The sequence below is a fragment of the Tachyglossus aculeatus genome, chromosome 2, assembly GCF_015852505.1.
Source record: "Tachyglossus aculeatus isolate mTacAcu1 chromosome 2, mTacAcu1.pri, whole genome shotgun sequence".
NCBI classification, from domain to species: Eukaryota; Metazoa; Chordata; class Mammalia; order Monotremata; family Tachyglossidae; genus Tachyglossus; species Tachyglossus aculeatus.
In genome coordinates, this window is record NC_052067.1 from 104,866,289 (window position 1) to 104,891,350 (window position 25,062).

At 39.9% G+C, this 25,062-nt stretch overlaps 1 non-coding gene across 1 annotated transcript; it reads right to left on the bottom strand.

The window, feature by feature from the left end:
- Positions 1 to 14,056: 14,056 nt before the first annotated feature.
- LOC119923499 lies at positions 14,057 to 14,194 on the bottom strand. Its single transcript, XR_005448872.1, has one exon. It is a non-coding gene; the product is annotated as a small nucleolar RNA SNORA7 (small nucleolar RNA).
- Positions 14,195 to 25,062: the final 10,868 nt, after the last annotated feature.

Here is a 25,062-nt window from a genome sequence, read left to right on the forward strand (position 1 = left end):
GCACAGTGTTGTGCACATCCAGCCCTCTCTAGTCCATGGTTCATTCATTCATTCAATCATATTTATTGAGCGCTTACTGTGTGCATAGCACTGTACTAAGCGCTTGGGAAGTACAAGTTGGCAACATATAGAGATAGTCCCTACCCAACAGTGGGCTAAAAGTCTTGAATTGGGAGACAGACACAAAACAAAACATATTAACAAAATAAAATAAATAGAATAGTAAATATGTACAAGTAAAATAGAGTATTAAATCTGTACAAACATATATACAGGTGCTGTGGGGAGGGGAAGGAGGGCAGTGATATTCCTGTGGAAAGCAGAGCACCCTTGATGTCCAAGAGACCCCATGATCCCAGTCCAGTCAGACTTGACTAGAATTCCTTCCTTCTTTACTTTCTGCCTCAGCCACCAAAATGTGAGAACCACAAAACTGAGCTAGAATGACCTCCAGGGGCAACAGCCTAGGATTGAGAACCTAATGACCACACAGTGCATATTTGCTTAACTTCCTCATTGGTACCATCTGGGAGGGAGATTCTACTTCCCATTCTATTTACCTGTGAAGCAGCGGGGCCTAATCATATCCTGTCTTGACTATCAGATTGGCCTCCTTTCTTACTTCCCTCCCAACTCCAGTCAATATTTTACTCTGCTGCCTGCCTCATTTTTCTACAGAAATATTCAGTCCATGCCTCCTCACCTCTCAAAAAGTTTCTTATCCATCTCTGCATCAAATTCCTTATCATATGCTTTAAAGCAATCATTCATCTCTCTCCCTCCAATCTTACCTTGCTGCTCTACTACAACTAAACTCAACACACTTCACTCCTCTAACACCAACCTACTCACTTCACCAACCTTAATCCTGTTTGTCTCTCCACTGACCCCTTGTCCATATCATCAATCATCAATCGTATTTATTGAGCGCTTACTGTGTGCAGAGCACTGTACTAAGCGCTTATCCTAATATGGACTTATACTAAGTCCCTATCCTCATTCTGGCCTAGAACTCCCTCCCTTCATTTTCAACAGAACCATTGTTCTCCACACCTTCAAAGCCCTGGCAAAATCACATCTCCTTTAAAAGCCCTTTTGTGACTAATGTCTCATTTTGTCTAATCTCCTTCACTTCTGCATTGCCTATTCACTTGGATCTGTACCCCTTAAACACCTTGGTGTTTCTCCCACCTCAAGCCTCATAGCACATCCTCATACTCTGCCATTTTCCTATTCATTCAATCGTATTTATCGAGCGCTTACTGTGTGCAGAGCACTGTCCTAGCTGTAATTTATTTTAATATCTGTCTCGCGCTTTGGCCTGCAACCTGTTGGATGGCAGAAATCGTCTCTACCAACACTACCTATTATGTTGTATTCTCCCAAGGATTTAGTACAATGCACTTAGTACACAATAAGCACTCAATTAAAACCATTAATTGATTGACTGATTTATTATTGGACTGGAACTAGATGAAGAGCCTGAAGAATTAGAGAAGCTGCGAGGCTTAGTGGAAAGAGCAAGGGCTTGGGAGTCAGAGGTCATGAGTTCTAATCCCAGCTCTTCCACTTGCCATCTGCGTGACTTTGGGCAAGTCATTCAACTTCTCTGGGCCTCAGTTACCTCATCTGGAAAATGGGGATTAGGACTGTGACCCCCCTGTGGGACAACCTGATCACCTTGTAACCTCCCCAGTGCTTAAAACAGTGCTTTGCACATAGTAAGCACTTAACAAATACCATCATTATTATTATTATTACACCAACACCTAGAGAAGTGCTTGGCACATAATAAGCACTTAACAAATACCATCATTATATTATCATTATTATGATTATTATTAAGAACTGTCTTAGAGGACTGGTTTGGAAATATCAGATTTGGAGAATCAGTGTTTTCCATTCGGAGAGATTTCTGTGGAAAAAACTTGAAGACTAAACCGCAGCTGCTTCCCATGGGAATTGCTTTGGGCAGCTGATGAGAGCTTTGGTGGGTGATGTAGAGATGGAGGAGGAATCAATAATAAGAAGGAGTATTGAGCCACAGGGCTCTAACGGCAGGGAGGAGAGAAAGGCACATTTGAAGCGCTCCATGATGCCCCCAGCCCCAAATCTGGCCTTGAGCTGCTTGCTCACTGACGGTGCACATCTGTGAGCTAAACCTGGCCTTGAACTTAACGTAGCCAGGGGAAATTGACATTTCCCATATTCCAGGGTTGCTGAACAGTAACTAAAACAACACATTCCGACTTTCCTCTTTCTGATATAATTTCGGTGGATTTGTTGCTATTTTCAAACTCATTCTAGTTACCACTGTGAATAATGAATATAAATCAAGCTGAATGTCAGATCCCAGACTACATCTCAGAAAACCCATTAGATTGTAAGATCTTCAAGGGTAAGGACAGTACCTTATGTTTTCATTGTCGTCTACAGCAGCTAGTACAGTACTCTGCCCACAGGAAATGTTCAATTGAAACTGAAGATGATGTTTAAGATCAACGAGTATCCCAGCTATCAGCCCCCACCACAATCATTGTAATCATCTTGAACAGCATTAGTGACTTATCATGTGCTAAGGCCACATCACTGTACAAGACACTCAGGAAACATACGGAAGTAAAGGTTGGGACCCCAGCTCACAAAATACACATAAAGGCAAAGTCAAGCTGACATGAATAAATATACAATAATTAAGAGGGCTTGTAGTAGATATAAACAATAGTAAGAAGAATATTAGTAAATCAAGAGGAAAACCAAATAAATAAATGGATATCAGATGCTGTAATGGAATGGCCTGCCTAGAAAGTTGCTTGGAGGCTTCCAGAAAAGGAGACGCTTTTGGTGAAGTTGAGGGAGAACAAGGATTTTGTTAAAAAGAATAAGTGGTAGGTCTGATGCAGAAGAATAGAGAGTAGGGACCATTAAGAAGTTTGTTTTCGAGGTGCAAATAATTAAGCAGGGTTATAACAGGATAATTTAACAAAGAAGAGGGTGATGGACTGCCTTGAAACTGAATTTTGGTTTCACACGAGATGCAACGGGGAGCAATTAAATTTCCTTTTACAACAACTCATGGATGTTTCTATGGTGGTGTTGAGTACTACACCAGCACTATGAGTTCATTGCAAATAGGCACACCTATTCTGAAATCACTGGGACATTCTGATCACTGCCTATCACAATATAGAAAATGAGTTCCATGGATTTTGGTTACCTGAGGAGTGGATATTTCATAATTTTCTACTCTTTAATTTTGTATGCAATTTAGCCTTTTAGAAATACTAGTGAGAAGATTGTATCAGTACAGTACTCTCATTCTACTGCTCTTGGTCTGCAGTGGGAAGGGAAATTCACAGCAGGAATGACTGGACCTGAAGGATTTGCCAATTAGGTGGAAATTCAGAATTACATTTATAAACAAAAAGGTTTTACAGATTTCTACTGGTGCAGCATTCTTCATCAAAGGAGGGATAACAAAGCATTTACTTAGACCCTCACTGGTTTGAAGTCTTAGTGATCGATATTTACTGTTTCAGCATTATTAGTCTGGAAGCCATCAGTATTGCCATACAGATGGTCACCTACGCAGGAAGTTTATGAAAGAATCCCATTCTGTGGAAAGATTATTCTAAATTTAGGAAAGTATCAACTCCCTAATGCTAAAGGTGGAGCCATGCTGTTAAACATATTAGTATTTCTTAATTCAAACACCTGTTCAGTCCGGAGGATACATTAAAAAAAACCCTTATGCATCTCCATTTCAGATTTAATCTCACTATAAATTCATCTCATGTTAATTTATGTGCAAACAAAGACACACACATTTTAAATAACCGAAACGCTGGAAATAAACTTATTTTTAATTTTGTGCTTGTTTTCCATTTGTCAACCAGCAAATGAAAGGACTGAATAAATCATGCACTAATTGCCAGCGGTGCTAAATTTAGTGTGAGATCTGGAATCCTTTTGATCAAAACCGCTGAATATGAAATCGTCCTCAGCTCTCTAGGCAACTTTATCCGCCTTTCTATTCTCCATCTGTCAGTCACCTGGGAATTTGTGAACTATTCCATATGCCAGGCTTGTCAATCACAATAGAATGTGGGAACTCTCTGCCTACTGCATAGGAATTCTTGTGAAAAAATTAATCTGCATTAAACTAGTAGTTCAAAATTTTGAATACCATATTGTTTGGTATTTTGAAACAGTTTTTTATCTCTATAAGGTTAGTGAAAATAAATTTTATTCAAATAGTATGGTTCAAAAGTCTTCCTTTAACCACCCCTGCCAATAGGTGAATATAATACCCATATCTTGAATGGTATATGTATTTTCTATACTGCCAAAAGATATCTATGTACATAGAATAACTTTTTTTAATAGAGTACCGCTGTAGCAGTGAAACTTTAAGAATATAACGAAAAATGCATCTAAAATCCCAATCTTTTAAAGGGGTTCAGTATTTAACTTAGTATAAGAAGCCCTGTTCTTGAAAATCACATATTTTTGAATGCAGAAACATATGAGTGATTACTTCGTCCATGCTGGAAAAGGAGGAACAGCTAGAAGAAGCTGTACTTGAGAAAGAGAAAAAGATGCTGGAAAAGCCCAGCCTACACACTCCACTCCTCTGCCGCTAACCCCCTAAACTGTGCTTCATTCTTGCCTATCCTGCCATCGACCCCTGGCCCATGTTCTACCTCTGGTCTGGAATTCCCTCCCCCAACACATCTGCCAAACTAGCTCTCTTCCTCCCTTCAAAGTCCTACTGAGAGCTCACCTCCTCCAGGAGGCCTTCCCAGACTGAGCCCCCCTTTTTCCTCTCCTCCTCCTCCTCCCCTACCCATCATTCATTCATTCATTCAATCGTATTTATTGAGCGCTTACTGTGTGCAGAGCACTGTACTAAGCGCTTGCCATCACCCCCTCCTCCCTCTGCCCTACCCTCTTCCCCTCCCCACAGCACTTGTGTATATTTGTACATATATATTACTGTATTTATTTTATCAATGATGTGTATATAGCTACAATTCTATTTATTCTGATGGTATGGGCACCAGTCTACTTGTTTTGTTTTTTGGGGTTTTTTTGTCTGTCTTCCCCTTCTATACTGTGAGCCTGTTGTTGGGTAGGGACCATCTCCATATTTTGCCAATTTGTACTTCCCAAGCACTTAGTAAAGTGCTCTGCACACAGTAAGTGCTCAATAAATACGATTGAATGAATGACAGAGTACATCAGAACACTTTGTAGCCATAACATAAGCATGGCTCATAGCATTTTGAGATCCAATAAATAAAATATTATTCTTTGTGAAAAATGCAATCTCTCAAATCATGTTTCATTAAATGAGCAAATGAAAACAACTAAAGCAAAAATTTCATTTTTCTTTTAACCTGCCTATTTTTGTTATAAAGGAATAAGCTTAACTGCAAAAGGAAACCCATCAAAAAAAGCAATCAGAACACAAGTTTGCTTATACGCTTAATACAGTTGTTACATCCTGTGTGATGGAAAAGATTTAAGTTAGAAAGCATAGAGAAGAAAAAAAAGTAAAATACATGTTCAAATACATTTGAGCTCCACTTTAACAGTAAAAATAGGAAAGTTGTTTATACCTATCATGCCTCAGTAGTGGTGGTTAAGTGGTGGGATATCCAATGCAATGTGCTGCTTGGAATTCCTACACTTAACCTCACCATCCATCCCTAGTGTTACCAGGCCAAAGGTTTCATGAGCATATGCAATCAATCAATGTTATTTATTGTGAACTTACTGTGTGAGTTGGTAGACGTAATCCCTGCCTCGTAGGTGTTTGCAGTCTACAGAGGAGCTTACCGCCTATAAAATGGAAAGAAGGGAAGACTGGAGAGGACAAAAAAGAAAGGAAGAATTAAAGGGGAAAAGAGAACGTTTTATGCTTTGTTTCTTCCCTTTACCCTTCCGTGGATTATTTTAGCTCCGTAAATTCAAGAAAGCTTTTGATAGACAAGCAGTCACAGTGAGTTGCTAGAGTTTAGGGGTGTTAGATGGTCCATCCCTTACCATGGAAAAGACTGAGAGGAAGCTACCATCACTAGGTTTCTCAAGGGCTTGTTGCCATTTTCTGAGGCAGAATCTGGAGATCTATGGCCACTGATTTGACTCAGTGTTTATGTGTGTTTATGTTTTCTTCCAGGTGAGTAACAAAATTTTCCTTTGCCAGTAGAAGATGGCCCACTGTGGAATACGTATTAATGTAATTTGTAAAGCAATATTAATGTATATGTAGATACTATATCTGTTTAAATATACATGCACACACATACCAACACCCATCATTAAACTTCCATTTTTACACTCACATGTACCGGAACACATAGTGCTAAGCCCTTAGTACAGTGCTTTGCACACAGTAAGTCCTCAAAAAATATGATTGAGTGAATGAATGAATGCACATATATACCCAGAGTAAAGAACTTTAACAAAAGCCGAGAAAGCCAAGGAAGCATGGAGAAACACACTGGGTCTTTTTAGAAGAAAACCATCTATTCCTCATATGAGCAGAAACTCACCACACCAAAAAAACATTGATTTGGCTCTGGCCCTAAATTGGACCCTTTTGTGAAAAACTGATCAAGTATTCTTCTCCATGCTTCTCCCTTCCTTTGCAACACCTTTTACCTTCCGCTACGTTTGCCCCCATAAGCTCCTGTGATTTCCACTCATCACCCACACCTTCATCTCTGTCTTTGGAAGGTTGCTCAGGACTCAACTCGCCCAACTGCTGTTTCTAGCCAATCTCCTCCACACTGGGAGCAGAGTGGAAATGGTTACTGGGGAAAGCATAGATGCTTTCTTGTGCCATAGCACTCTCCTCTCTGTATTTCTCTCCTCATCTTCCTCTAGCCCCTGACTCCACTTTTGGCAACCTCCCCTGTGGCTTCCCAAACTGAATGCTTTGAGCAGAAAGGTGAAAAATGGGGAAAAGGGAAGACTTCCCAGCTAATCCAAACAAATATCCATTACACTGTCTTGGTGAATGAAGATTGATTTATTTACAGAGTTTAAAGGGTAATTACAAGGGTAATTCAGTTTAGAGGCAACATGTGAGTAATTTGAACTTGAATTTTGTTCTAAGTGCTAACTCAAATAATCCTCTAATTTTGGGATTCCCTAAAACTTGAACTTCATAGCAGAATCAGGTCAGGTGAGATTCATTATAGGAGGCCTGTCAATTTGGTTTTCTCTCATCAGTTGACCAGCAAGAGGCATAGAGTGTAACTTAGGAAACTGAAAAATGGCATCATTAGAATAATGTAAAAGACCAAAGGAAGGTTGAAAAGGCTTAAGGGAGGAACCAAAGCTCCAGGTCTGGAAATTATTTTTTGAACTCTAACTCCTGTCTAGACAACAGAAGATGAAGAGTTTTCCTTGGATAATGTGCAATGCTTACAGGGGTTCACAGATACAACTTCCCCATCCACCACGGATTTAAAGTATTATTATGGTGTCTTACAAAATGGCCAAAGGATCTGTGAGCAAAGGGTCCAATTTCAGATAAACTTGTGCGTAGTTTTGCCCAGCCTAGCACTAGTTTGGAAAGTAACACTTGGCTGTTGACTTTTGTTTAGAGTTCTCCTGATTAATGGATACTTTGCTTCTCATAGCCCAGACCAGAAACTTTATCCTTTTCACCAAAGAACAATTTCTAAAAGCCTCTTCTCCTAGAGCTCAATTCCCAGAATTGAGCTCTTCCTTTTTGGAGTATCCTGAGGGAAGGTGAAACTTAACCAATTCATTGTGTATAATAGTAACATGCCTTTATCCCACTCCTATTAAGCAATTACTCCTTCATTTCTCATTCTGGATCCAAATGGGATAAACTTACCCAGTAAGCAGAGTTAAAAGCTTGACCACATTTTAAATTTACCTGAAGGTTTCTTTGATGAACTTTAGAGTTGATTCTTTGTATCCAGGAAAGGATTTTCAGTATTAGTCATACACATATTTGCCTCACCTAATGGGTCAAGGACACATGTAGAGAAAGTTGAACAAATCTGAAAATCCTGTATGTCAAAAGGTTATGTTAGCTCAACAGGCAAGGGCCAGAAATTTCCCAACATACCAATGAGCATCTAGTAGTGAGAAAGTCTTTGACTCTGACACAGGTCTCCATAGGATAAAGGCATCAGAACATCTCCTCTGGGTGAAAACTGTAGGAAGAAAATGATAGGGGGCTATGTGGCACCCAATCAATCAATGGTATTTATTGGGCTTTTACTGTTTGCAGAGCACTGTACTACACTTTTTGGGAGAGTACAATACAACAGAGGTAGAGGCATGGCCTTTGCCTTCAAAGAACTTATTACAAGAATCAGTCAACAGAGATTCTTCCTCAGGACCTGAGCACTCTGGATGAGTATAACCAAGGGCAAAGGAATTTATAACTTCGGTGGGATGGGGGAAGGAGGGAACTGATAATGCTGTAACTTGTACTGTGCAATGCTTTTATTTACCTGAAGTACTTTCTACATCAACTATTTTTATCCTCACAACATTCCTGGAGGCAGGGAGAGACAGGTGTTATTATTTATATTTTACAGGTGAGTAAACCAACTCCCATAGAAGGTTGAGTAGGCACCCAAGATGAAGGTCAGAAGCAGAGCTAGGACTAGAATCTAAGTCTTTTGTTTCACAGCTCCATGTTCTATCCACTAGACCAGACAATTAGCCTTTCCTACACCATGTTGCCTCGTGTGTGTGTGTGTGTGTGTGTGTGTGTGTGTGTGTGTGTGTGTGTGTTAGGCCAATTGGTAGTTTAGGGGTTTCATGTGACTATGTGCAAGTGAAATCTGCAGCTCCCTGTAAAGTTCCTGTTAGTTAGTAATTAAACCTTGTGAAAATTCATCTTTCTCAATTCGAGTGCTGGGGTTTGCCGCTAGTGGAAGAGTCCTGTGGGACTCTCAAGAATATTAATGAACAGCACAAGTTATAAATAAAATTCACATTATGCTCAAGTAAGACAGTTAGAGTCGAGGTAAGTGTAAGTTGTTTATTTAATTTGGGTCATAAATGGAAAGGGGGACGGGGAAAATGATGCAGCCCCCTAAATTTTCATTTGATTGAGAAAGGCTTTATCATATAACATAAAAGAGGAAGGAAATTTGATAGCCAAAGGTTGTGCCAGTTTTAGGGTTGGGGGAGAGAAATGGAATGGAATAAGGAACAGGAATGAAATGATCATGAAGTACTTTGTGCCTGGACAGAATGGAGACAGTTGGGTGTAGGCAAGGTGAACACAGAAGTGTTGTTCATTGAATCCGACACCACTAGGATCCAGGGCATCCACTGAAGTTAGAGTATAGTACTTTCAAACCAAACAAAAGGAGTTCTTCACCTAGAGGTTGGTAAAGTCATTTTTTGTGCAGAATACAATATCAACAAGCTCAAAAGGCATTTGAAATTCTCATAGTTGAGTGGACCAAAATTAGAGAGAAAACGTTGGGACTATAGAGGGGAATTATATATATATATATATATATATATATATATATATATATATATATATATATATATATATATATAAGATGATCTATCTCTTTCAGAAGGTCTATCCTTAACCTGATAAAAATGCCCATTCAGGCAAATATTGTTCTAGGCAGCCTTGGTCATTGATAGACCCATGGTCAAAAGGGCTATTGGTATGACCCAATAATAGTAGAGAACATGGTTTTACATAGCATTATTTATTCATTGTCCTTTATTTTCCTCTCACTTTCTGGGACAGCCACAAAATACACAGTAAATAAATATATGCTATATACTATATAGGATATATAGTAGCTGGACATTTTGTCTTGATTCTCACCAGGTAATAAGGGAAGAATTGTACATATTAAGCCATCAAGAATTACTGTTTATTGCTTGGCATATTTTAAGTAGATATAACCCCAACTGGGATTTAAAGGTATGATGGGTTACAACTTCTACTTCCTTTCATTTCCTCCTAAGATGAAGTGTTCTGTTGTTCACTACATACACTAAGTTTCTTTGTCACTGGATTCTTGTTAATTACAGTAATGATAATAGTAATAATAAGCACATTCATTATGCACTTACTATTTGCCAAGCATTGTACTAAGCAGCAGCATGGGTAGAAGACAATCTGGTCAGACATAGTCCCTGTGGCACATGGGGCTCACAGTCTAAATAGGAGGAAGATGTGGAATCTGAGACACAGAGAAGTTGGGTGACGTGCACAAGATCACACAGCAATCAAGGCAAAGAAGCAGCATGGCCTAGTGGAAAGAACTAGGGAGTCAGAGAACTTGGGTTCAAATCCTGGTTCGGCCACTCATTTGTTGTGTGACCTTGGGCAAGTCACTCAGCTTCTCTGGATCTGAGTTGTCTCATCTGTTGTTGTCTCATCTCATCTGTAAATGGGGGTTAAAGCTGTGAGCCCCATGTGGGACACAGACTGTGTCCAGCCTGACTAGTTTGTATTAGAGTAGCAGTGTGGCTCAGTGGAAAGAGCAGGGGCTTTGGAGTCAGGGGTCATGGGTTTGAATCCTGGCTCTGCCAATTGTCAGCTGTGTGACTTTGGGCAAGTCACTTAACTTACCTGTGCCTCAGTTCCCTCATCTGTAAAATGGGGATTAAGACTGTGAACCCCCCGTGGGACAACCTGATCTCCTTGTAACCTCCCCAGTGCTTAGAACAGTGCTTTGCACATAGTAAGTGCTTAATAAATGTCATTATTATTATTACTACCCCAGCACTTAGTACAGTGCCCAGCCTGAAGTAGCATGGCTCAGCGGAAAGAGCCCGGGCTTGGGAGTCCGAGGTTGTGGGTTCTAATTCTAGCTCCACCAACTGTCAGCTGTGTGACTTTGGACAAGCCACTTGACTTCTCTGTGCCTCAGTTACCTCATCTGTAAAATGGGGATTAAGACTGTGAGCCCCACGTGGGACAACCTGATAACCTTGTATCTATCCCAGCACGTAGAACAGTGCTTTGCATATGGTATGCACTTAACAAATGCCATCATTATTATTATTATTAACAGAGACCATAAAACAAATAAATTAACAGAGCCAGAATTAGAGCCCTGATCCTCTGACTCCCATACACATGCTCTTCCTACTAACTCACATAGCTTCTCAGTTTCTTGTTCAGATAGACATTAGGTTCGTGACCGCTGCAGGCAGGATTGTTCCTGAGGAGTTCAGGCTGGGGTTTAGAGTTTAGGAGGGCAGGTCTTTAGAGAGGAATTTACAGTAGTTATATTTAAGGAGCAGAATTAATTGTAGCTATACTTCTTTCACCACTTATCCCCTTGTATATTGTAATTTATACCTTTAATGTTGGTTTCAAGGTATATTTGCTTCCCCATCAAATGGTTCTGCTGAATGCTAGGACCAGAGCCTTCATCAACCGCCCTAATCAAAGGGTACAAGTAATGACCCATACTGTTCAGCCAAGGGCTGAGATTACCAATAATCTGAATATGCAGTTTTCACAATGGTTAGTTAAATAAATTCTCCCTTATGAACTGGGATATGTCCAATTCCATGTTTGACTTAATAGGAACTTATCTTTACATCTATCTACTCTATTGTATTATATTCTCCCAGGTGCTCTGCACACAGTAATATACCATCACTTGATTCAGTTGTTAATTTTAATTAATGTATCCGAAAATATTTATTAGTATCTCTTTCTCCTATTTAAGTGTAAGTTCCTACTGGGCAAGGATCCGGCTATTTCTTTGTTGAGTACTTCCCAAATGTGGTGCATTAGTACTACCACCTCTAGCACCATCACTACAGAATGAATGAATCTTGAAGAAAGAATCGGAGGCACAATATTTTGATATTTGATATCAGATATAATCTGATGGTATTGATACTCTGATGGTATTGACACCTATGCTTGTTTTGTTCTTTTGTCTGTCTCCCCCCTTTTAGACTGCGAGCTTGTTGTTGGGTAGGGACCTTGAAGCAGTGTGGCTAAATGGAAAGAGCCCAGGCTTGGGAGTCAGAGGTCATGGGTTCTAATCCTGGCTCTGCCAGTTGTCAGCTGTGTGACTTTGGGCAAGTCACTTCACTTCTCTGTGCCTCAGTTACCTCATCTGAAGACTGTGAGCCCCACGTGGGACAACCTGATCACCTTGTATCTATCCCAACACTTAGAACAGTGCTTTGCACATAATAAGCATTCAACAAACGCCATCATTACTATATGTTGCCAATTTGCACTTCCCAAGTGCTTAGTACAGTGCTCTGCACACAGTAAGCGCTCAATAAATATGATTGAATGAATGAATGAAATATTTGACATCTTGGCTAAATACTGTTTTGGTTTTGTATCTTTAAAGCTGTTTCCTGGCAATAATGGTTAATTTCCTCTTTAGGCACCCAAGACTATAACCAGAGTTAGCCCCATGAAATAAGGCATAGGTCTTGAATAGAAAAGGTCCTTGAGTTTAAAAATTTCAAATACTTCAAAATGCCTTACAAATTATTGTCAATTCTCAAAATATGGTGATGGTGTTGTCTGATAGACTAGGTGATCAAGACCTAGTCCCTAGATGGATCTGAGTTTTACTGAAAGGGTAACTAGAATCAGATCACCATTTACCTTCTGTGAAAAGAGTCAGAAGATGTGTAACTTCCAATGGGACAGCCAGGTGATAGAGAGCATTTAAATAGAACTAAATGTAATGACTGAGAGATCAGGACCCTATGAAATGCCCTTGCTATGTTAGTATCAGGTCTGTGGTGGAAATATATGTTACCAAGAAAACCTATGATTTCCCTTGAAGTAGAAAAATAAAATACGATGACATAACTACAGTAAAAATAACACATTATTTTCATTATTATCAACAGCATCCATTGTTTGAAAAGGGGTTGGGGAAATAAATGCTTTACCGAAAGAAATGATAGACTATCTCTTAAAGGGCTTATATATAAAATACACCATGGTGAAAAGCTCGATTACATTTTTGGTTTTCATTTTTTTTGGAATGAATGTATCCTTGTGCTTTTAGTTAACTCCATCACTCGATTCAGCAGTTTCTGAAATCCCCAGAGAAGAGTTGACAACCTAAAGAGGTATTTTCATTTTACAGCGTCCTTTTTTTATGGTATTTGTTAAGCACTTACTGCATGTCAAACACTGCTCTAAACTCATATCATCAGGCATTTTTTCTACAACATACAGAATGAAAGCTTTGGAATCGAATTAATTTCCATTATTATGATCAAAAACCAGCTATAGGTCAACACTCTATGTCTTAGGAATTTCACTATTTCTATTAGCTGAAGTGATTTTTCATTTTCATAAGTCAAAATATTACCCCAGTGATATATCCAGTAACAGTAAAATGTGGCTAAAATGGAACAGCCATTTTAAGGTCTATTTCAACATTATTTGAGTATCAAATGCAGTTTTAGCAACATTTTCTTACACAATGTATGATTTTTTTACATAAGGAATAATTCAAGGTGAGGCTAACTACCATTCTAAGTGACATTTGAGATGAGTGAACATATTGACAGTGATGATTCTTTGGTCACCATTGGTGAAAGATGTACTTTCCTTAAAAATCTATGATTTATAGATTTCTTTCTAGCATCTTTTTCAAGCAGTGTTGCTTAGTGGATAAAGCATGGGCTTGGGAATCGGAGGACCTCAGTTCTAATCCCGGGGGCTCCACCGTTTGACTGCTGTGTGACTTGGGTCAAGTTGGTTAATTTCTCTTTGCCTCTGTCTCCATGACTGCAAAATGGAGATTTAATACCCATTCTCATACCCATACCCATGTCTGGACAGAGATTGCTTCTCTTGTCTTATGCTGTCCAGTCATCTCTGACCCCTAGCAACTCCATAGACACATCTCTCCCGGAACGCCCCACCTCCAACTGCAATCATTCTGGTAGTGTATCCATAGAGATTTCTTGGTAAAAGTATGAAAGTGGTTTACCATTGCCTTCTTCCACGCAGTAAACTTGAGTCTCTGCCCCTACTCTCTTCCATGCCATTGCTGCCCAGCACAGGTGAGTTTAGACTTGTAGCAGATTGCCTTCCACTCACTAGCCATTACCCAAGCCAGGAATGGAATAGGAATGCAACTGCTTGACTCCCCATCCTGTAGCCAAAACTGGTAGAGTACTGGAAACTCTCCAGGTGCTATCCTGAGAGGGTGACAGAGACTGTATCTGGACCAAATACAGATACAGATACTGGGCCATCTACCCCAGAGCTTGAAATACCATTAAAAAATGGAATGCATTCATTTTAGAAATATATTTTAACACAATATTGTTGTCTTGATAAGTTCAAGCTGTAGGGAGATCTTTTCATCCGCACAATATTAACTAATGAAACAACTTTTTTCAATTGCCGTATTAGAGCTAGGGAGAGGTAGTGCAAATTTAATGAGAATTTTTATGCTTTCAAATGAAATCTTTTCCATCTGGAAATGGTTAAAAATGTCCTTTCATCTATTTCTGATGGAAGCCTTTTGATCATTCCATCCTGCAATTTTGCTCCAATATAACATTCAGGCAGGTGAACTCACAGAAGAAAGTCTCTCATCTAATTAATAATGTCTTCAGTGTAACTGCCTTAAAAATTTCTACCCTGTCAACACTTTTTCATTGAATACTTTTGTTCAATGGTTTGCTCCTGATAGATTGTGTCCATCTTTCTCCAGGCACTACACCAATATTATATGGCTCTGACTGGTGTCTAACACCTTTTCAAAACTCATGTACCAACTCTTTAACCACTTGAAGGATATACTTTACAGCCACTCAGGTCCTTATCAACAAAAAGGACACCCCAACCTTTTCATTCATTCATTCAATCACATCTGTTGAGCGCTTACTATGTGCAGAGCACTGTACTAAGCACTTAGGAGGTACAAGTTGGCAACATATAGAGACAGTCCCTACCCATCAACGGGATCACAGTCTAGAAGGGGGAGGCAGACAACAAAACATATTAACAAAATAAAATAAATAGAATAGTAAATATGTACAAGTCAAAAAAATAGAGTAATAAATCTGTACCAACATATATGCAGGTGCTGTAGGGAGGGGAAGGAGCGGGGCTCAGTGTAAAGAGCACGGGCTTAAGAGTCAGAGGTCATGGGTTCAAATCCCTGCTCCGCCAATTGTCAGCTGTGTGACTTTCAGCAAGTCACTTAACTTCTCTGGGCCTCAGTGACCTCATCTGTAAAATGGGGATGAAGACTGTGAACCCCACGTGGGACAATCTGATCATTTTGTTTCCTCTCCAGCGCTTAGAACAGTGCTTTGCACATAGTACGCGCCTAACAAATGCTATTATCAACTTGTACTTCCCAAGTGCTCAGTACAGTGCTCTGCACACAATAAGTGCTCAACAAATACGATTGAATGAAGGAAGGAAGGAGGTAGGACAGGGGGGATGGGGAGTTGTCCTCCCCAGTGCTTAGAAGAGTGCTCTGCGCATAGTAAGCGCTTAGCAAATGCCATCGTTATTATTATTACAAATCGGCAATGTCTGTAGAAAGAAACGCTGGAGGCTGCAGCGTGGCTCAGTGGAAAGAGCGTGGGCTTTGGAGTCAGAGGTCATGGGTTCAAATCCCGGCTCCGCCAAGTGTCACCTGTGTGACTCTGGGCAAGTCACTTAACTTCTCTGGGCCTCAGTTACCTCATCGGCCTCTCTGAACCCGAAGTCGCCGGGGAGGGGCGAGTGGTCGGCAAGCTCCAGTTGGATCAGAGAAGCAGCGTGGCTCAGTGGAAAAGAGCCTGGGCTTTGGAGTCAGAGGTCATGGGTTCGAATCCCGCTCCACCACATGTCTGCTGTGTGACCTTGGGCAAGTCACTTAACTTCTCTGAGCCTCAGTTACCTCATCTGTAAAATGGAGATTAAGACTGTGAGCCCCACGTGGGACAACTTGATCACCTTGTATCCCCCCAGTGCTTAGAACAGTGCTCTGCACATAGTAAGCGCTTAATAAATGCCATTATTATTATTATTATTATTATTATTATTGTTATTATTGTTATTATTATTATCACAACCAGTGACACACTCATAGGGCAGGTGCTGCCCGACGTCGGCCCCGGCGGGCAAAGGCCGGGACGATCTGGGGGAGGCGCTTGCCCACTGGGGGGAAGGGATGTGGCAGGACAGAGAAGGGGAACCGGGCGGCTGGGCCCGGTCCAGGGCCAGGCAGGGCACCACCATTTACTTCAAATTCAGTGGGACTACATTTCAGTTATCTGAATTGAGAATGAAAATAGTTGACAGAAAAACTGAAGAACAATTGGGGATTTTTTGTGTGTTGATATGGCAGAGCATCCACTAGAATTTAAGCTGCTTTAGGTTGGGGGTAGTGCTTACTAACTCTACTGTATACAACATTATGCACACTGTAGGTGTTCAATAAAAACTATGAATTAGTTTTAAAATTGATTAATCCTTTCAGGATTGAAAGCCAAGATAGGCAAGCTGTTTGTTTCCTGATAGAGTTGTATATTTTTCGTTCATGAGATCACAAGATATTTCAGTTTTGGGATTTTCATAGCGAAAATGCAGAAAGGGAGGTACAATTTTATCAGAATCCTTTGAAAGTAAGCAATCTGAGATTTTTGAATTGTACTAGACCCACCCTATTCTAATTAAATTCCTTTTGTATCATCTCACAATTTGGAGAAGACATAAAGAAAACCCCTTCTTGCATCATCATAAAACATCAATAATAATAATAATATGTGTTAAGTTCTCACTAGGTGCCAAGCAGTAGGTTAAAAATGGGGATAGGTTCAAGATAATCAAGTTGGACAGGGTCCCTACCTCACATGGGACTTACAGCCTAAGGGGAAATCCCCATTTAACAGATGAGCAAACTGAGGCCCAGAGAAATGAAACTTGCTCAGAGTTACCTAGAAGGCAAGTGACAGAGTCATGATTACATGTACATATCTGTAATTTATTTACTTATATAAATGTCTGTATCCCTCTCTAGAATGTGAGCTTATTATGGGCAGGGAATGTGTCTGTTCATTGTTATTCTGTACTCTCCCAAGCATTTAGGACAGTGGTCTGCACACAGTAATATTAATAATAGTAACTATGGTATTTGTTAAGCAATTACTATGTGCCAGGCACTGTTCTAAGCACTGGGATAGATACAGGGTAGTGAGGTTGTCCCACATAGGGATCACACTTTTAATCTCCATTTTACAGATGAGGTACCTGAGGCACAGAAGTTAAGTGACTTGCCCAAGGTCACACAGCAGACAAGTGGCTTGAGCAGGATTAGAATTCACATCCTCTGATTCCCAAGCCCATACTCCTTCCACTAAGCTACGCTGTTTCTCAATCACTCAATAAATATGGCTGAATGAATTGAGTGAATGATTAGAACCCAGATCTTCTGATTCCTAGTCCTGCACTCATTCCACTAGACAACCTTGCTGCTCCAAAATCGGAAGTAACATTTGTACTAAAAAGGCCTAATTTGTCCCAAACTTATAAATGTGGTTAGTGAAGGATCATTCATCTCCAGAAAAATTGGTGAATAGCAACACTTCTATTTGCATTCCTCTTTCCAGTAAGGGATATCATTAAAGGGTACCAATAAAACTGGCGTCATATTTTTACATGGGTATGATTAGTGGTGTCAACTATCAAATAGATAAATTGAATTGTACTCAAATTTTTATGACTCATTTCACTCCCTCCAAGGACAGTGCATTCAGTTTTAATCTGATTTTTTGCTTTAAAAATTGTGCTTGTAGAACAATCCATAGGTTGCCAAACTATGTTTTCATCCAGGGAATACTTATAGCTTCATCAGCTGCAAGGGATTCTTTAATGGATCTATCAGTGGCAATTACTGATCCCTTACTATGCGAAAAGCATTGTACTAAGCACTTCCATAATATTTTTTCCCTGGAGTAGCTATTGTCTCTCTCTAAGTTTTCCTTTTACGTTTGCTACTATCAATGTGGTTTACATCAGAAACCATCCAGGTCCAATGTTAAATTCTTTAATAATAATAATAATGGTGGCATTTATTAAGCTCTTACTATGTGCAAAGCACTGTTCTAAGTGCTGGGGAGATTACAAGGAGATTAGGTTGCCCCACAGGGGGCTCACAGTCTTAATCCCCATTTTACAGATGAGGTAACTGAGGCCCAGAGAAGTGAAGTGACTTTCCCAAAGTCACACAGCTGACAATGGCAGAGCCGGGATTCAAAACCCATGACCCCTGACTCCAAAGCCCGGGCTCTTTCATTTTTCTTGTTGTTAACAATACGCTCTCAAACTTAAGTATGAACTGGATTTATATGATTCACTAAAAGTACCACCTTTTCTAAAACATTAATAAATAAGTAATAAAGTAAAAGAATTGGGTGACTAGAGAAGTCAGGACCTCAGCCACACTGTATCCAGACTGTGATCATCCTTACTCCTGATACTGATGTCTCCCAGAAATTTGTTATATAATTTATCAATTGGGGTAAAGTCAGATTCATTCTGCTCATGACTATCCCCTCCTCAGAAACCTCCAGTGAAGCAGTGTGGCTCAGTGGAAAGAGCACAGGCTTCGGAGTCAGAGGTCATGGGTTCAAATCCCAGCTCCACCAATTCATTCATTCATTCATTCATTCAATCGTATTTATTGAGTGCTTACTGTGTGCAGAGCATTGTACTAAGTACTTGGTAAGTACAAGTTGGCAACGTATAGAGATGGTCCCTACCCAACAGCGGACTCACAGTCTAGAATTGTCAGCTGTGTGACTTTGGGCAAGTCACTTAACTTCTCTGGGCCTCAGTTCCCTCATCTGTAAAATGGGGATGAAGACCGTGAGCCCCCCCGTGGAACAACCTGATCACCTTTAAGCCTCCACAGTGCTTAGAACAGTGTTTTGCACATAGTAAGTGCTTAACAAATGCTATCATCATTATTATTATAAACTATCTCTACATCAAGCAGAATCACTTCACCATTGTCTTTAAGACAGTCAATCAGCTTTCTCCCCTCTTATCCACATTCCTCTCACTACAAAAATCTCTAGGGGCTACCAATCAATCTGCGCATCAGGCAGAAACTCCTCACCCTCGGCTTCAAGGCTGTCCATCACCTCGCCCCCTCCTACCTCACCTCCCTTCTCTCCTTCTACAGCCTAGCCCGCACCCTCCGCTCCTCTGTCGCTGATCTCCTTACCGTGCTTCATTCTCGCCTGTCCCGCCGTCGACCCCCGGCCCACGTCATTCCCCAGGCCTGGAATGCCCTCCCTCCCAACATCCGCCAAGCTAGCTCTCTTCCTCCCTTCAAGGCCCTACTGAGAGCTCACCTCCTCCAGGAGGCCTTCCCAGACTAAGCCCCTTCCTTCCTCTCCCCCTCGTCCTCCTCTCCATCCCCCCCATCTTACCTCTTCCGTTCCCCACAGCACCTGTATATATGTATGTTTGTACATATTTATTACTCTATTTATTTATTTATTTATTTTACTTGTACATATCTATTCTATTTATTTTATTTTATTAGTATCTTTGGTTTTGTGCTCTGTCTCCCCCTTTTAGACTGTGAGCCCACTGTTGGGTAGGGACTGTCTCTATATGTTGCCAACTTGTACTTCCCAAGCACTTAGTACAGTGCTCTGCACACAGTAAGCGCTCAATAAATACGATTGATTGATTGATTGATTGATTACAAGCCAGCCTGAGCAGGAAAATGGTTTACTCATGTATTGCCAACCTATTCACTAGGCTTCTCTTATTTATCTCCATCGACCCCAGTGTTCTTGGCCTTTCCCTTCCTGATGCTCCCTTCCCCTTCATATCTAACAGACCACCACTCCTCCCATCTTCAAAGTGCTCCTAAAATTACATTTCCTCCAGGAAGCCTTCCCAGACCAACCTCTCATATTTCCACACTATTTTACTTTCCTTCTGCATCACCTATGGTGGACTTAAGTCTGTACCCCATAAATAGTTAGGTATTCATCCCACGACGACCTCCGTAGTACTTAAATACATATGCTGAGCTTCTGTAGCTCACCCTATGTAATTTACCTGTGATTATTTAATATCTGTAACATCCACTAGATTTTAAGTTTCTTGAGAGCAGGGGCTGGGCTTAATTATCTTGTTGAACTCTTCCAATACAGTGCTCTGCACACAATCGGTACTTATTAAATATCACTGATGGATTGGATGAAGTGTGAGGAGGTAGGAGCCATAGAGTTGCCGCCAGAGAGCAAATGCTTCTCTCCTTCCACAACCCAGCCCACATACTTCGCTTCTCTAGAGAAGCAGCGTGGTTCAGTGGAAAGAGCTTGGGCTTGGGAGTCAGAGGTCATGGGTTCTAATCCCGGCTCCGCCACATGTCTGCTGTGTGACCTTGGGCAAGCCACTTAACTTCTCTAAGCCTCAATTCTCTCATCTGTAAAATGGGTATTAAGACTGTGAGCCCCACGTGGGACAACCTGATCACTTTGTATCCCACCCAGCGCTTAGAACAGTGCTTTGCACATAGTAAGTGCTTAACAAATGCCATTATTATTATTATTATTATTATTCTTAACTGCTCACCTGGCCTTGATCTCATCTGCCTCACCACTGACCCCTGGCCCACGCCCTTTCTCTGGTCTGGAACACCCTCCTTCCTCAAGTCCAACAGATAATTCCTCTTCCCCCTCCTTCAAAGCCATATTTAGGGCACATCTCCAAGAGGCCTTTCCTGACTAAACCCCATTTTTCCTCATCTCCCACTCCCTTCAGTGTTACCCTGACTTGCTCCCTTTGCTCTCCCCGCCACACAGCCCCGCAGCACTTACGTGTATATCTGTAATTTTATTCATTTGTATTAATGTCTGTCTCCCTCCGTCTAGATCCTGAGCTTGTTGTGCGTAGGAAATGTCACTGTTTAATAATAATAATAATAGCATTTATTAAGCACTTACTATGTGCAAAGCACTGTTCTAAGCACTGGGGAGGTTACAAGGTGATCAGGTTGTCTGACGTGGGGCTCACAGTCTTAATCCCCATTTTACAGATGAGCTGAGGCACAGAGAAGTTAAATGACTTGCCCGAAGTCACCCAGCTGTCAAGTGGCGGAGCTGGGATTTGAACCCATGACCTCTGACTCCAAAGCCCAGGCTCTTTCCACTGAGCCACGCTGCTTGTCTGTTTATTGTTGTATTGTATTTTCTCAAGCACTTGGTACAGTGCTCTGCACACACTAAATGCTTAATAAATGCAGTTGAATGAAGGAGTGAAATTTCTCTTATGTTTTCCATGTTCAGCTTATTTCACTAGAATTTCCATCCCTTCCAAATAATCTCTAAATGAGTCATATTTAGGTTTTCCTTGTTATGTAGTGAAATTGCTAGAAAAATCATACCTTCCCAGAAAAAAACTGGTTGTCTGGGTACCTTACAGAACATTTAAATATCATACTACATAGGGGTTGTGCATTCATTCATTCAATTGCATTTATTGAGTGCTTATTGGGTGCAGAGCATCGTACTAAGTGCTTGGAAAGTACAATTCCGCAACAGAGACAATCCCTACCCAACAATAGGCTCACAGTCTAGAAGTGGGGAGACAGACAACAAAACAGGTAAACAAGCATCAATAGCATCAACATAAATAGAATACACGATGATGCTTCACTGTTCTCTCCCAAGCCCTTGGTACAGTGTTCTGAATACAGTAAGTGCTCAATGAATATGACTGATTGTTTGATTGTTTTACTAAGTGTATTTCATTGCTCTCGGTACACTATTTTAAGACCTGTGCTTGAACGCCAATTTGATGAATACTAAAATCTCAAAATAGTACTAGTTAAAATTCAGTAGTTCCTTACAAAAAAGCAATCCCTATCTCTGGTTTAAAACCAAAATTTCATAAATTCCAAGTAAAGTTTCACAACTGAATGGTTTTGGCAGTCAAAAAAAAATGAAAAGAAAAAAGGGTGGAAAGAAACAGGACTCTGTGACCATTGCCATGAACATGGTGTACTTCAGCTGCTTTAGAAAGGGGCTACTGTAGGTGGTTTCTGATACAGCCTCTATTACTTAGGAAGGCCAGCTTGATGTTCGGAGGTGAAATATGATTTCTCCATAAACGTGTAGTATTTTACATCAAGCGTACGTGTTTTTCAGGAGATTGTGTTTGCTTTACAGGACAGTGATATATTATGACATCAACAGGGTGGGCATTAATTCCGTGAATGCATGTCTGTATGGAGGCAATGGGGAATTTGGTGGAGAAAGTTGGAACACATTCCTTCATTTCTCATTGAAATTTTAATTCCCAAATGCCCATCTTATTAATAACATGCTGACAATCAATTAATCAATTTATTGAGCACCTACTGCCAGCACAGCATTGTACCAAGAGTTGGGGAAAATATAAGAGTTCAAAGACACAGCTCCTGCCCTCAAAAAGTGTATTATCTAGCAGGGGAGGCAGATATTAAACAATGGAAGGCAAAAGAGAATGGCAAGATGGAGATGGGAATGAATGAATTTTTAAAGAGCTTATTAAGTAGTACAGAAGTAAGTACAGAAATACTGAAAAGTGTTTCTGCTGGCATTAGAGAAGTAGGTGTTGAAAAAAGTATTTGTATACACAAACAGGGGAGTAATTTTAAGAGCAGTAGAATCACAAAAGGAGGACTGATTTCATTATTTAGAAGTCACAGAGATTCACCTCAATTGTGTTTTTGCCGTGCAGACTTCAGGTCTATTTTCTATTTCAACATTTTAGTGCAGCACTTAAAAATGATGATATTGGGAAAACACTACGGCAATATATTTTGGAGAGGAATCCATTATTTACAGAGGATGGCCTCCAGAAAATAATATATGTTATCCTGATAGATTTCACAATTATAGTGAGCAGGGAAACAATTTTCCATACGATTAAGAAAAACATCTCACAATTGTCAAAAGTGTTTAGCAGTATCCATGACTTCATTTTTACAAAATTCAGTATTGGTGGAACATGGCACCCCTTGTTTTATTTTCAACGTTGCCTGCAAAAAGATTTATTTGAAAATGGATTGTATAGAAAAAATAGTTATAGAAAGTATTTAAATTTGGGGATGTGAAGGGATTATTTACAACCTATAACGCAAGTAGACTTTACCAGGAACACTAGAGTTTTTATTTTACAGCCAGTTTACTATTTGATAATTGAAAAAGTTTACCGTTTCACTAATTTTTTCACTTAGCAGATTTTCAGGTCGCTTGAAAACTATCTTTCCTAAGGGCCAATGAAAATGCCACTGGGGCATGATGATGGTTGTGCTTAATTGCTCTGTTAGTCTATGCAGTGATCCTGTTTTGGCTTTAGGATGCTATAGCAATTAAAACAGGAATACTGGCAACAAAGCCTGTAAATACTTACTTCAATTTGTTACCTATGGTTAAATGGGATACAATAGTCCAAAGAGCTTCCAACAAGTTCTGAGGCTGATCCATTGCCTCTGTAGATAATTAAGTATTTTGGTGGGAATTTGTTCACAAAAATGGATATACAATTAGACAAATTTGTTCACATATCATGTTTCATTGAAGTCGCTAGGAGCTTTCTATGTTAGCAATGGGTCCTGATCCTAAATGCTTTTATGCCTGATTAATTGTCAATATTAGGCAGGAGTTTGCTCATTATCTCCTTGCAGGGCACATCTCAGATTGCAGTGAACTTCATTTAAAGATGTTATGTTGTTAATAAACCCCACTGAATATTCTTGTGTGAACTGCATTTAGCTGAATGTACATACTAACACATTTTCAATGAGAATTGAATAAATACAAATGACTCCCTTGTATGTAAATTGTGGGTGCTAATGCTATTCCCTTATTTGTATCTCTAGTGAATTAAAAAAAAACCTTGTTTACACTCCTTTTTCAGTTTTCAATCTGTCATGTAAAGTGCTTTGAAGCCTGATTTATTAAACTGACATCATTTTAAACAAAAGGAAGTAAACTAACAAACATTATGCTTTTCCACCAACACTTATTTTTCAGATCCATTTTTTTTAGACATTCACTGGCTTGATAGAATGGGGTTCCGGTAAAAATGACTACTTTAACATTCAAATTATATGCAACAAGTCTATTAATAATAATAATAATAATAATAATAGTAATACTGGCATTTGTTAAGTGCTTACCATGTGCAAAGCACTGTTCTAAGTGCTGGGGGGGATACAAGCTAATCAGGTTGCCCCATGAGGGGCTCACAGTCTCAATCCCCATTTTACAGAGGAGGTAAGTGAGGCTCAGAGAAGTCAAGTGACTTGCCCAAGGTCACTCAGCAGACATTAATCAACTAATCATGCTTACTGAGCACTTACTGTGTACAGAGCACTGTACTAAGCTCTTGGAAGAGTATAACAAAATTGGTAGGCTTTGTTCCCTGCCCACAATTAAGTTACAGTCTAGAGGGGGACACAGTGACTCTGGGTTTCAGTTTCTTCATCTAAAAATGGAAACAATAATACTTTTTAACCTTTTAACGCACAGTACTGTTTAAAGGACGAAACAAGATAATTAATTTAAAAGTGCTTTGGAAAGTTAAAAGGCCTATACAAATTTGAGGAATTATCGTTATTAATATTATGATGCATTTTCTTTTTATGCATTCATTTTTCATTTCCTAACTTTGTAAAGCATAGCATTCAACTGTTCTCTCTCCTGCTAAAAAGTAAAGAAATAAGCGCAACTTCTCCTTTATATTTGCTAGATATATACTGTCCTGGATAAAAACATGGCCTGACTTATCAACATGTGAGTACTCGTCCTCAATTATGAAATCATCTGTTGTTTACTTTGCAATAATTTTACCTATGCTTTTAACTGATGTATATTTGGCAATTTTGATCTAAGTATGCATTGTATACTTAGACTAGACTGTAAGTTTGTTGTAGACAGGGACTGTGTATGTCGTTATACTGCACTCCCCCAAGCACTTAGTACAGTGCTTTGCACACAGTAAATGCTCAATAAATAGGTTCATTCATTCATTCATTCAATCGTATTTATTGAGCACTTACT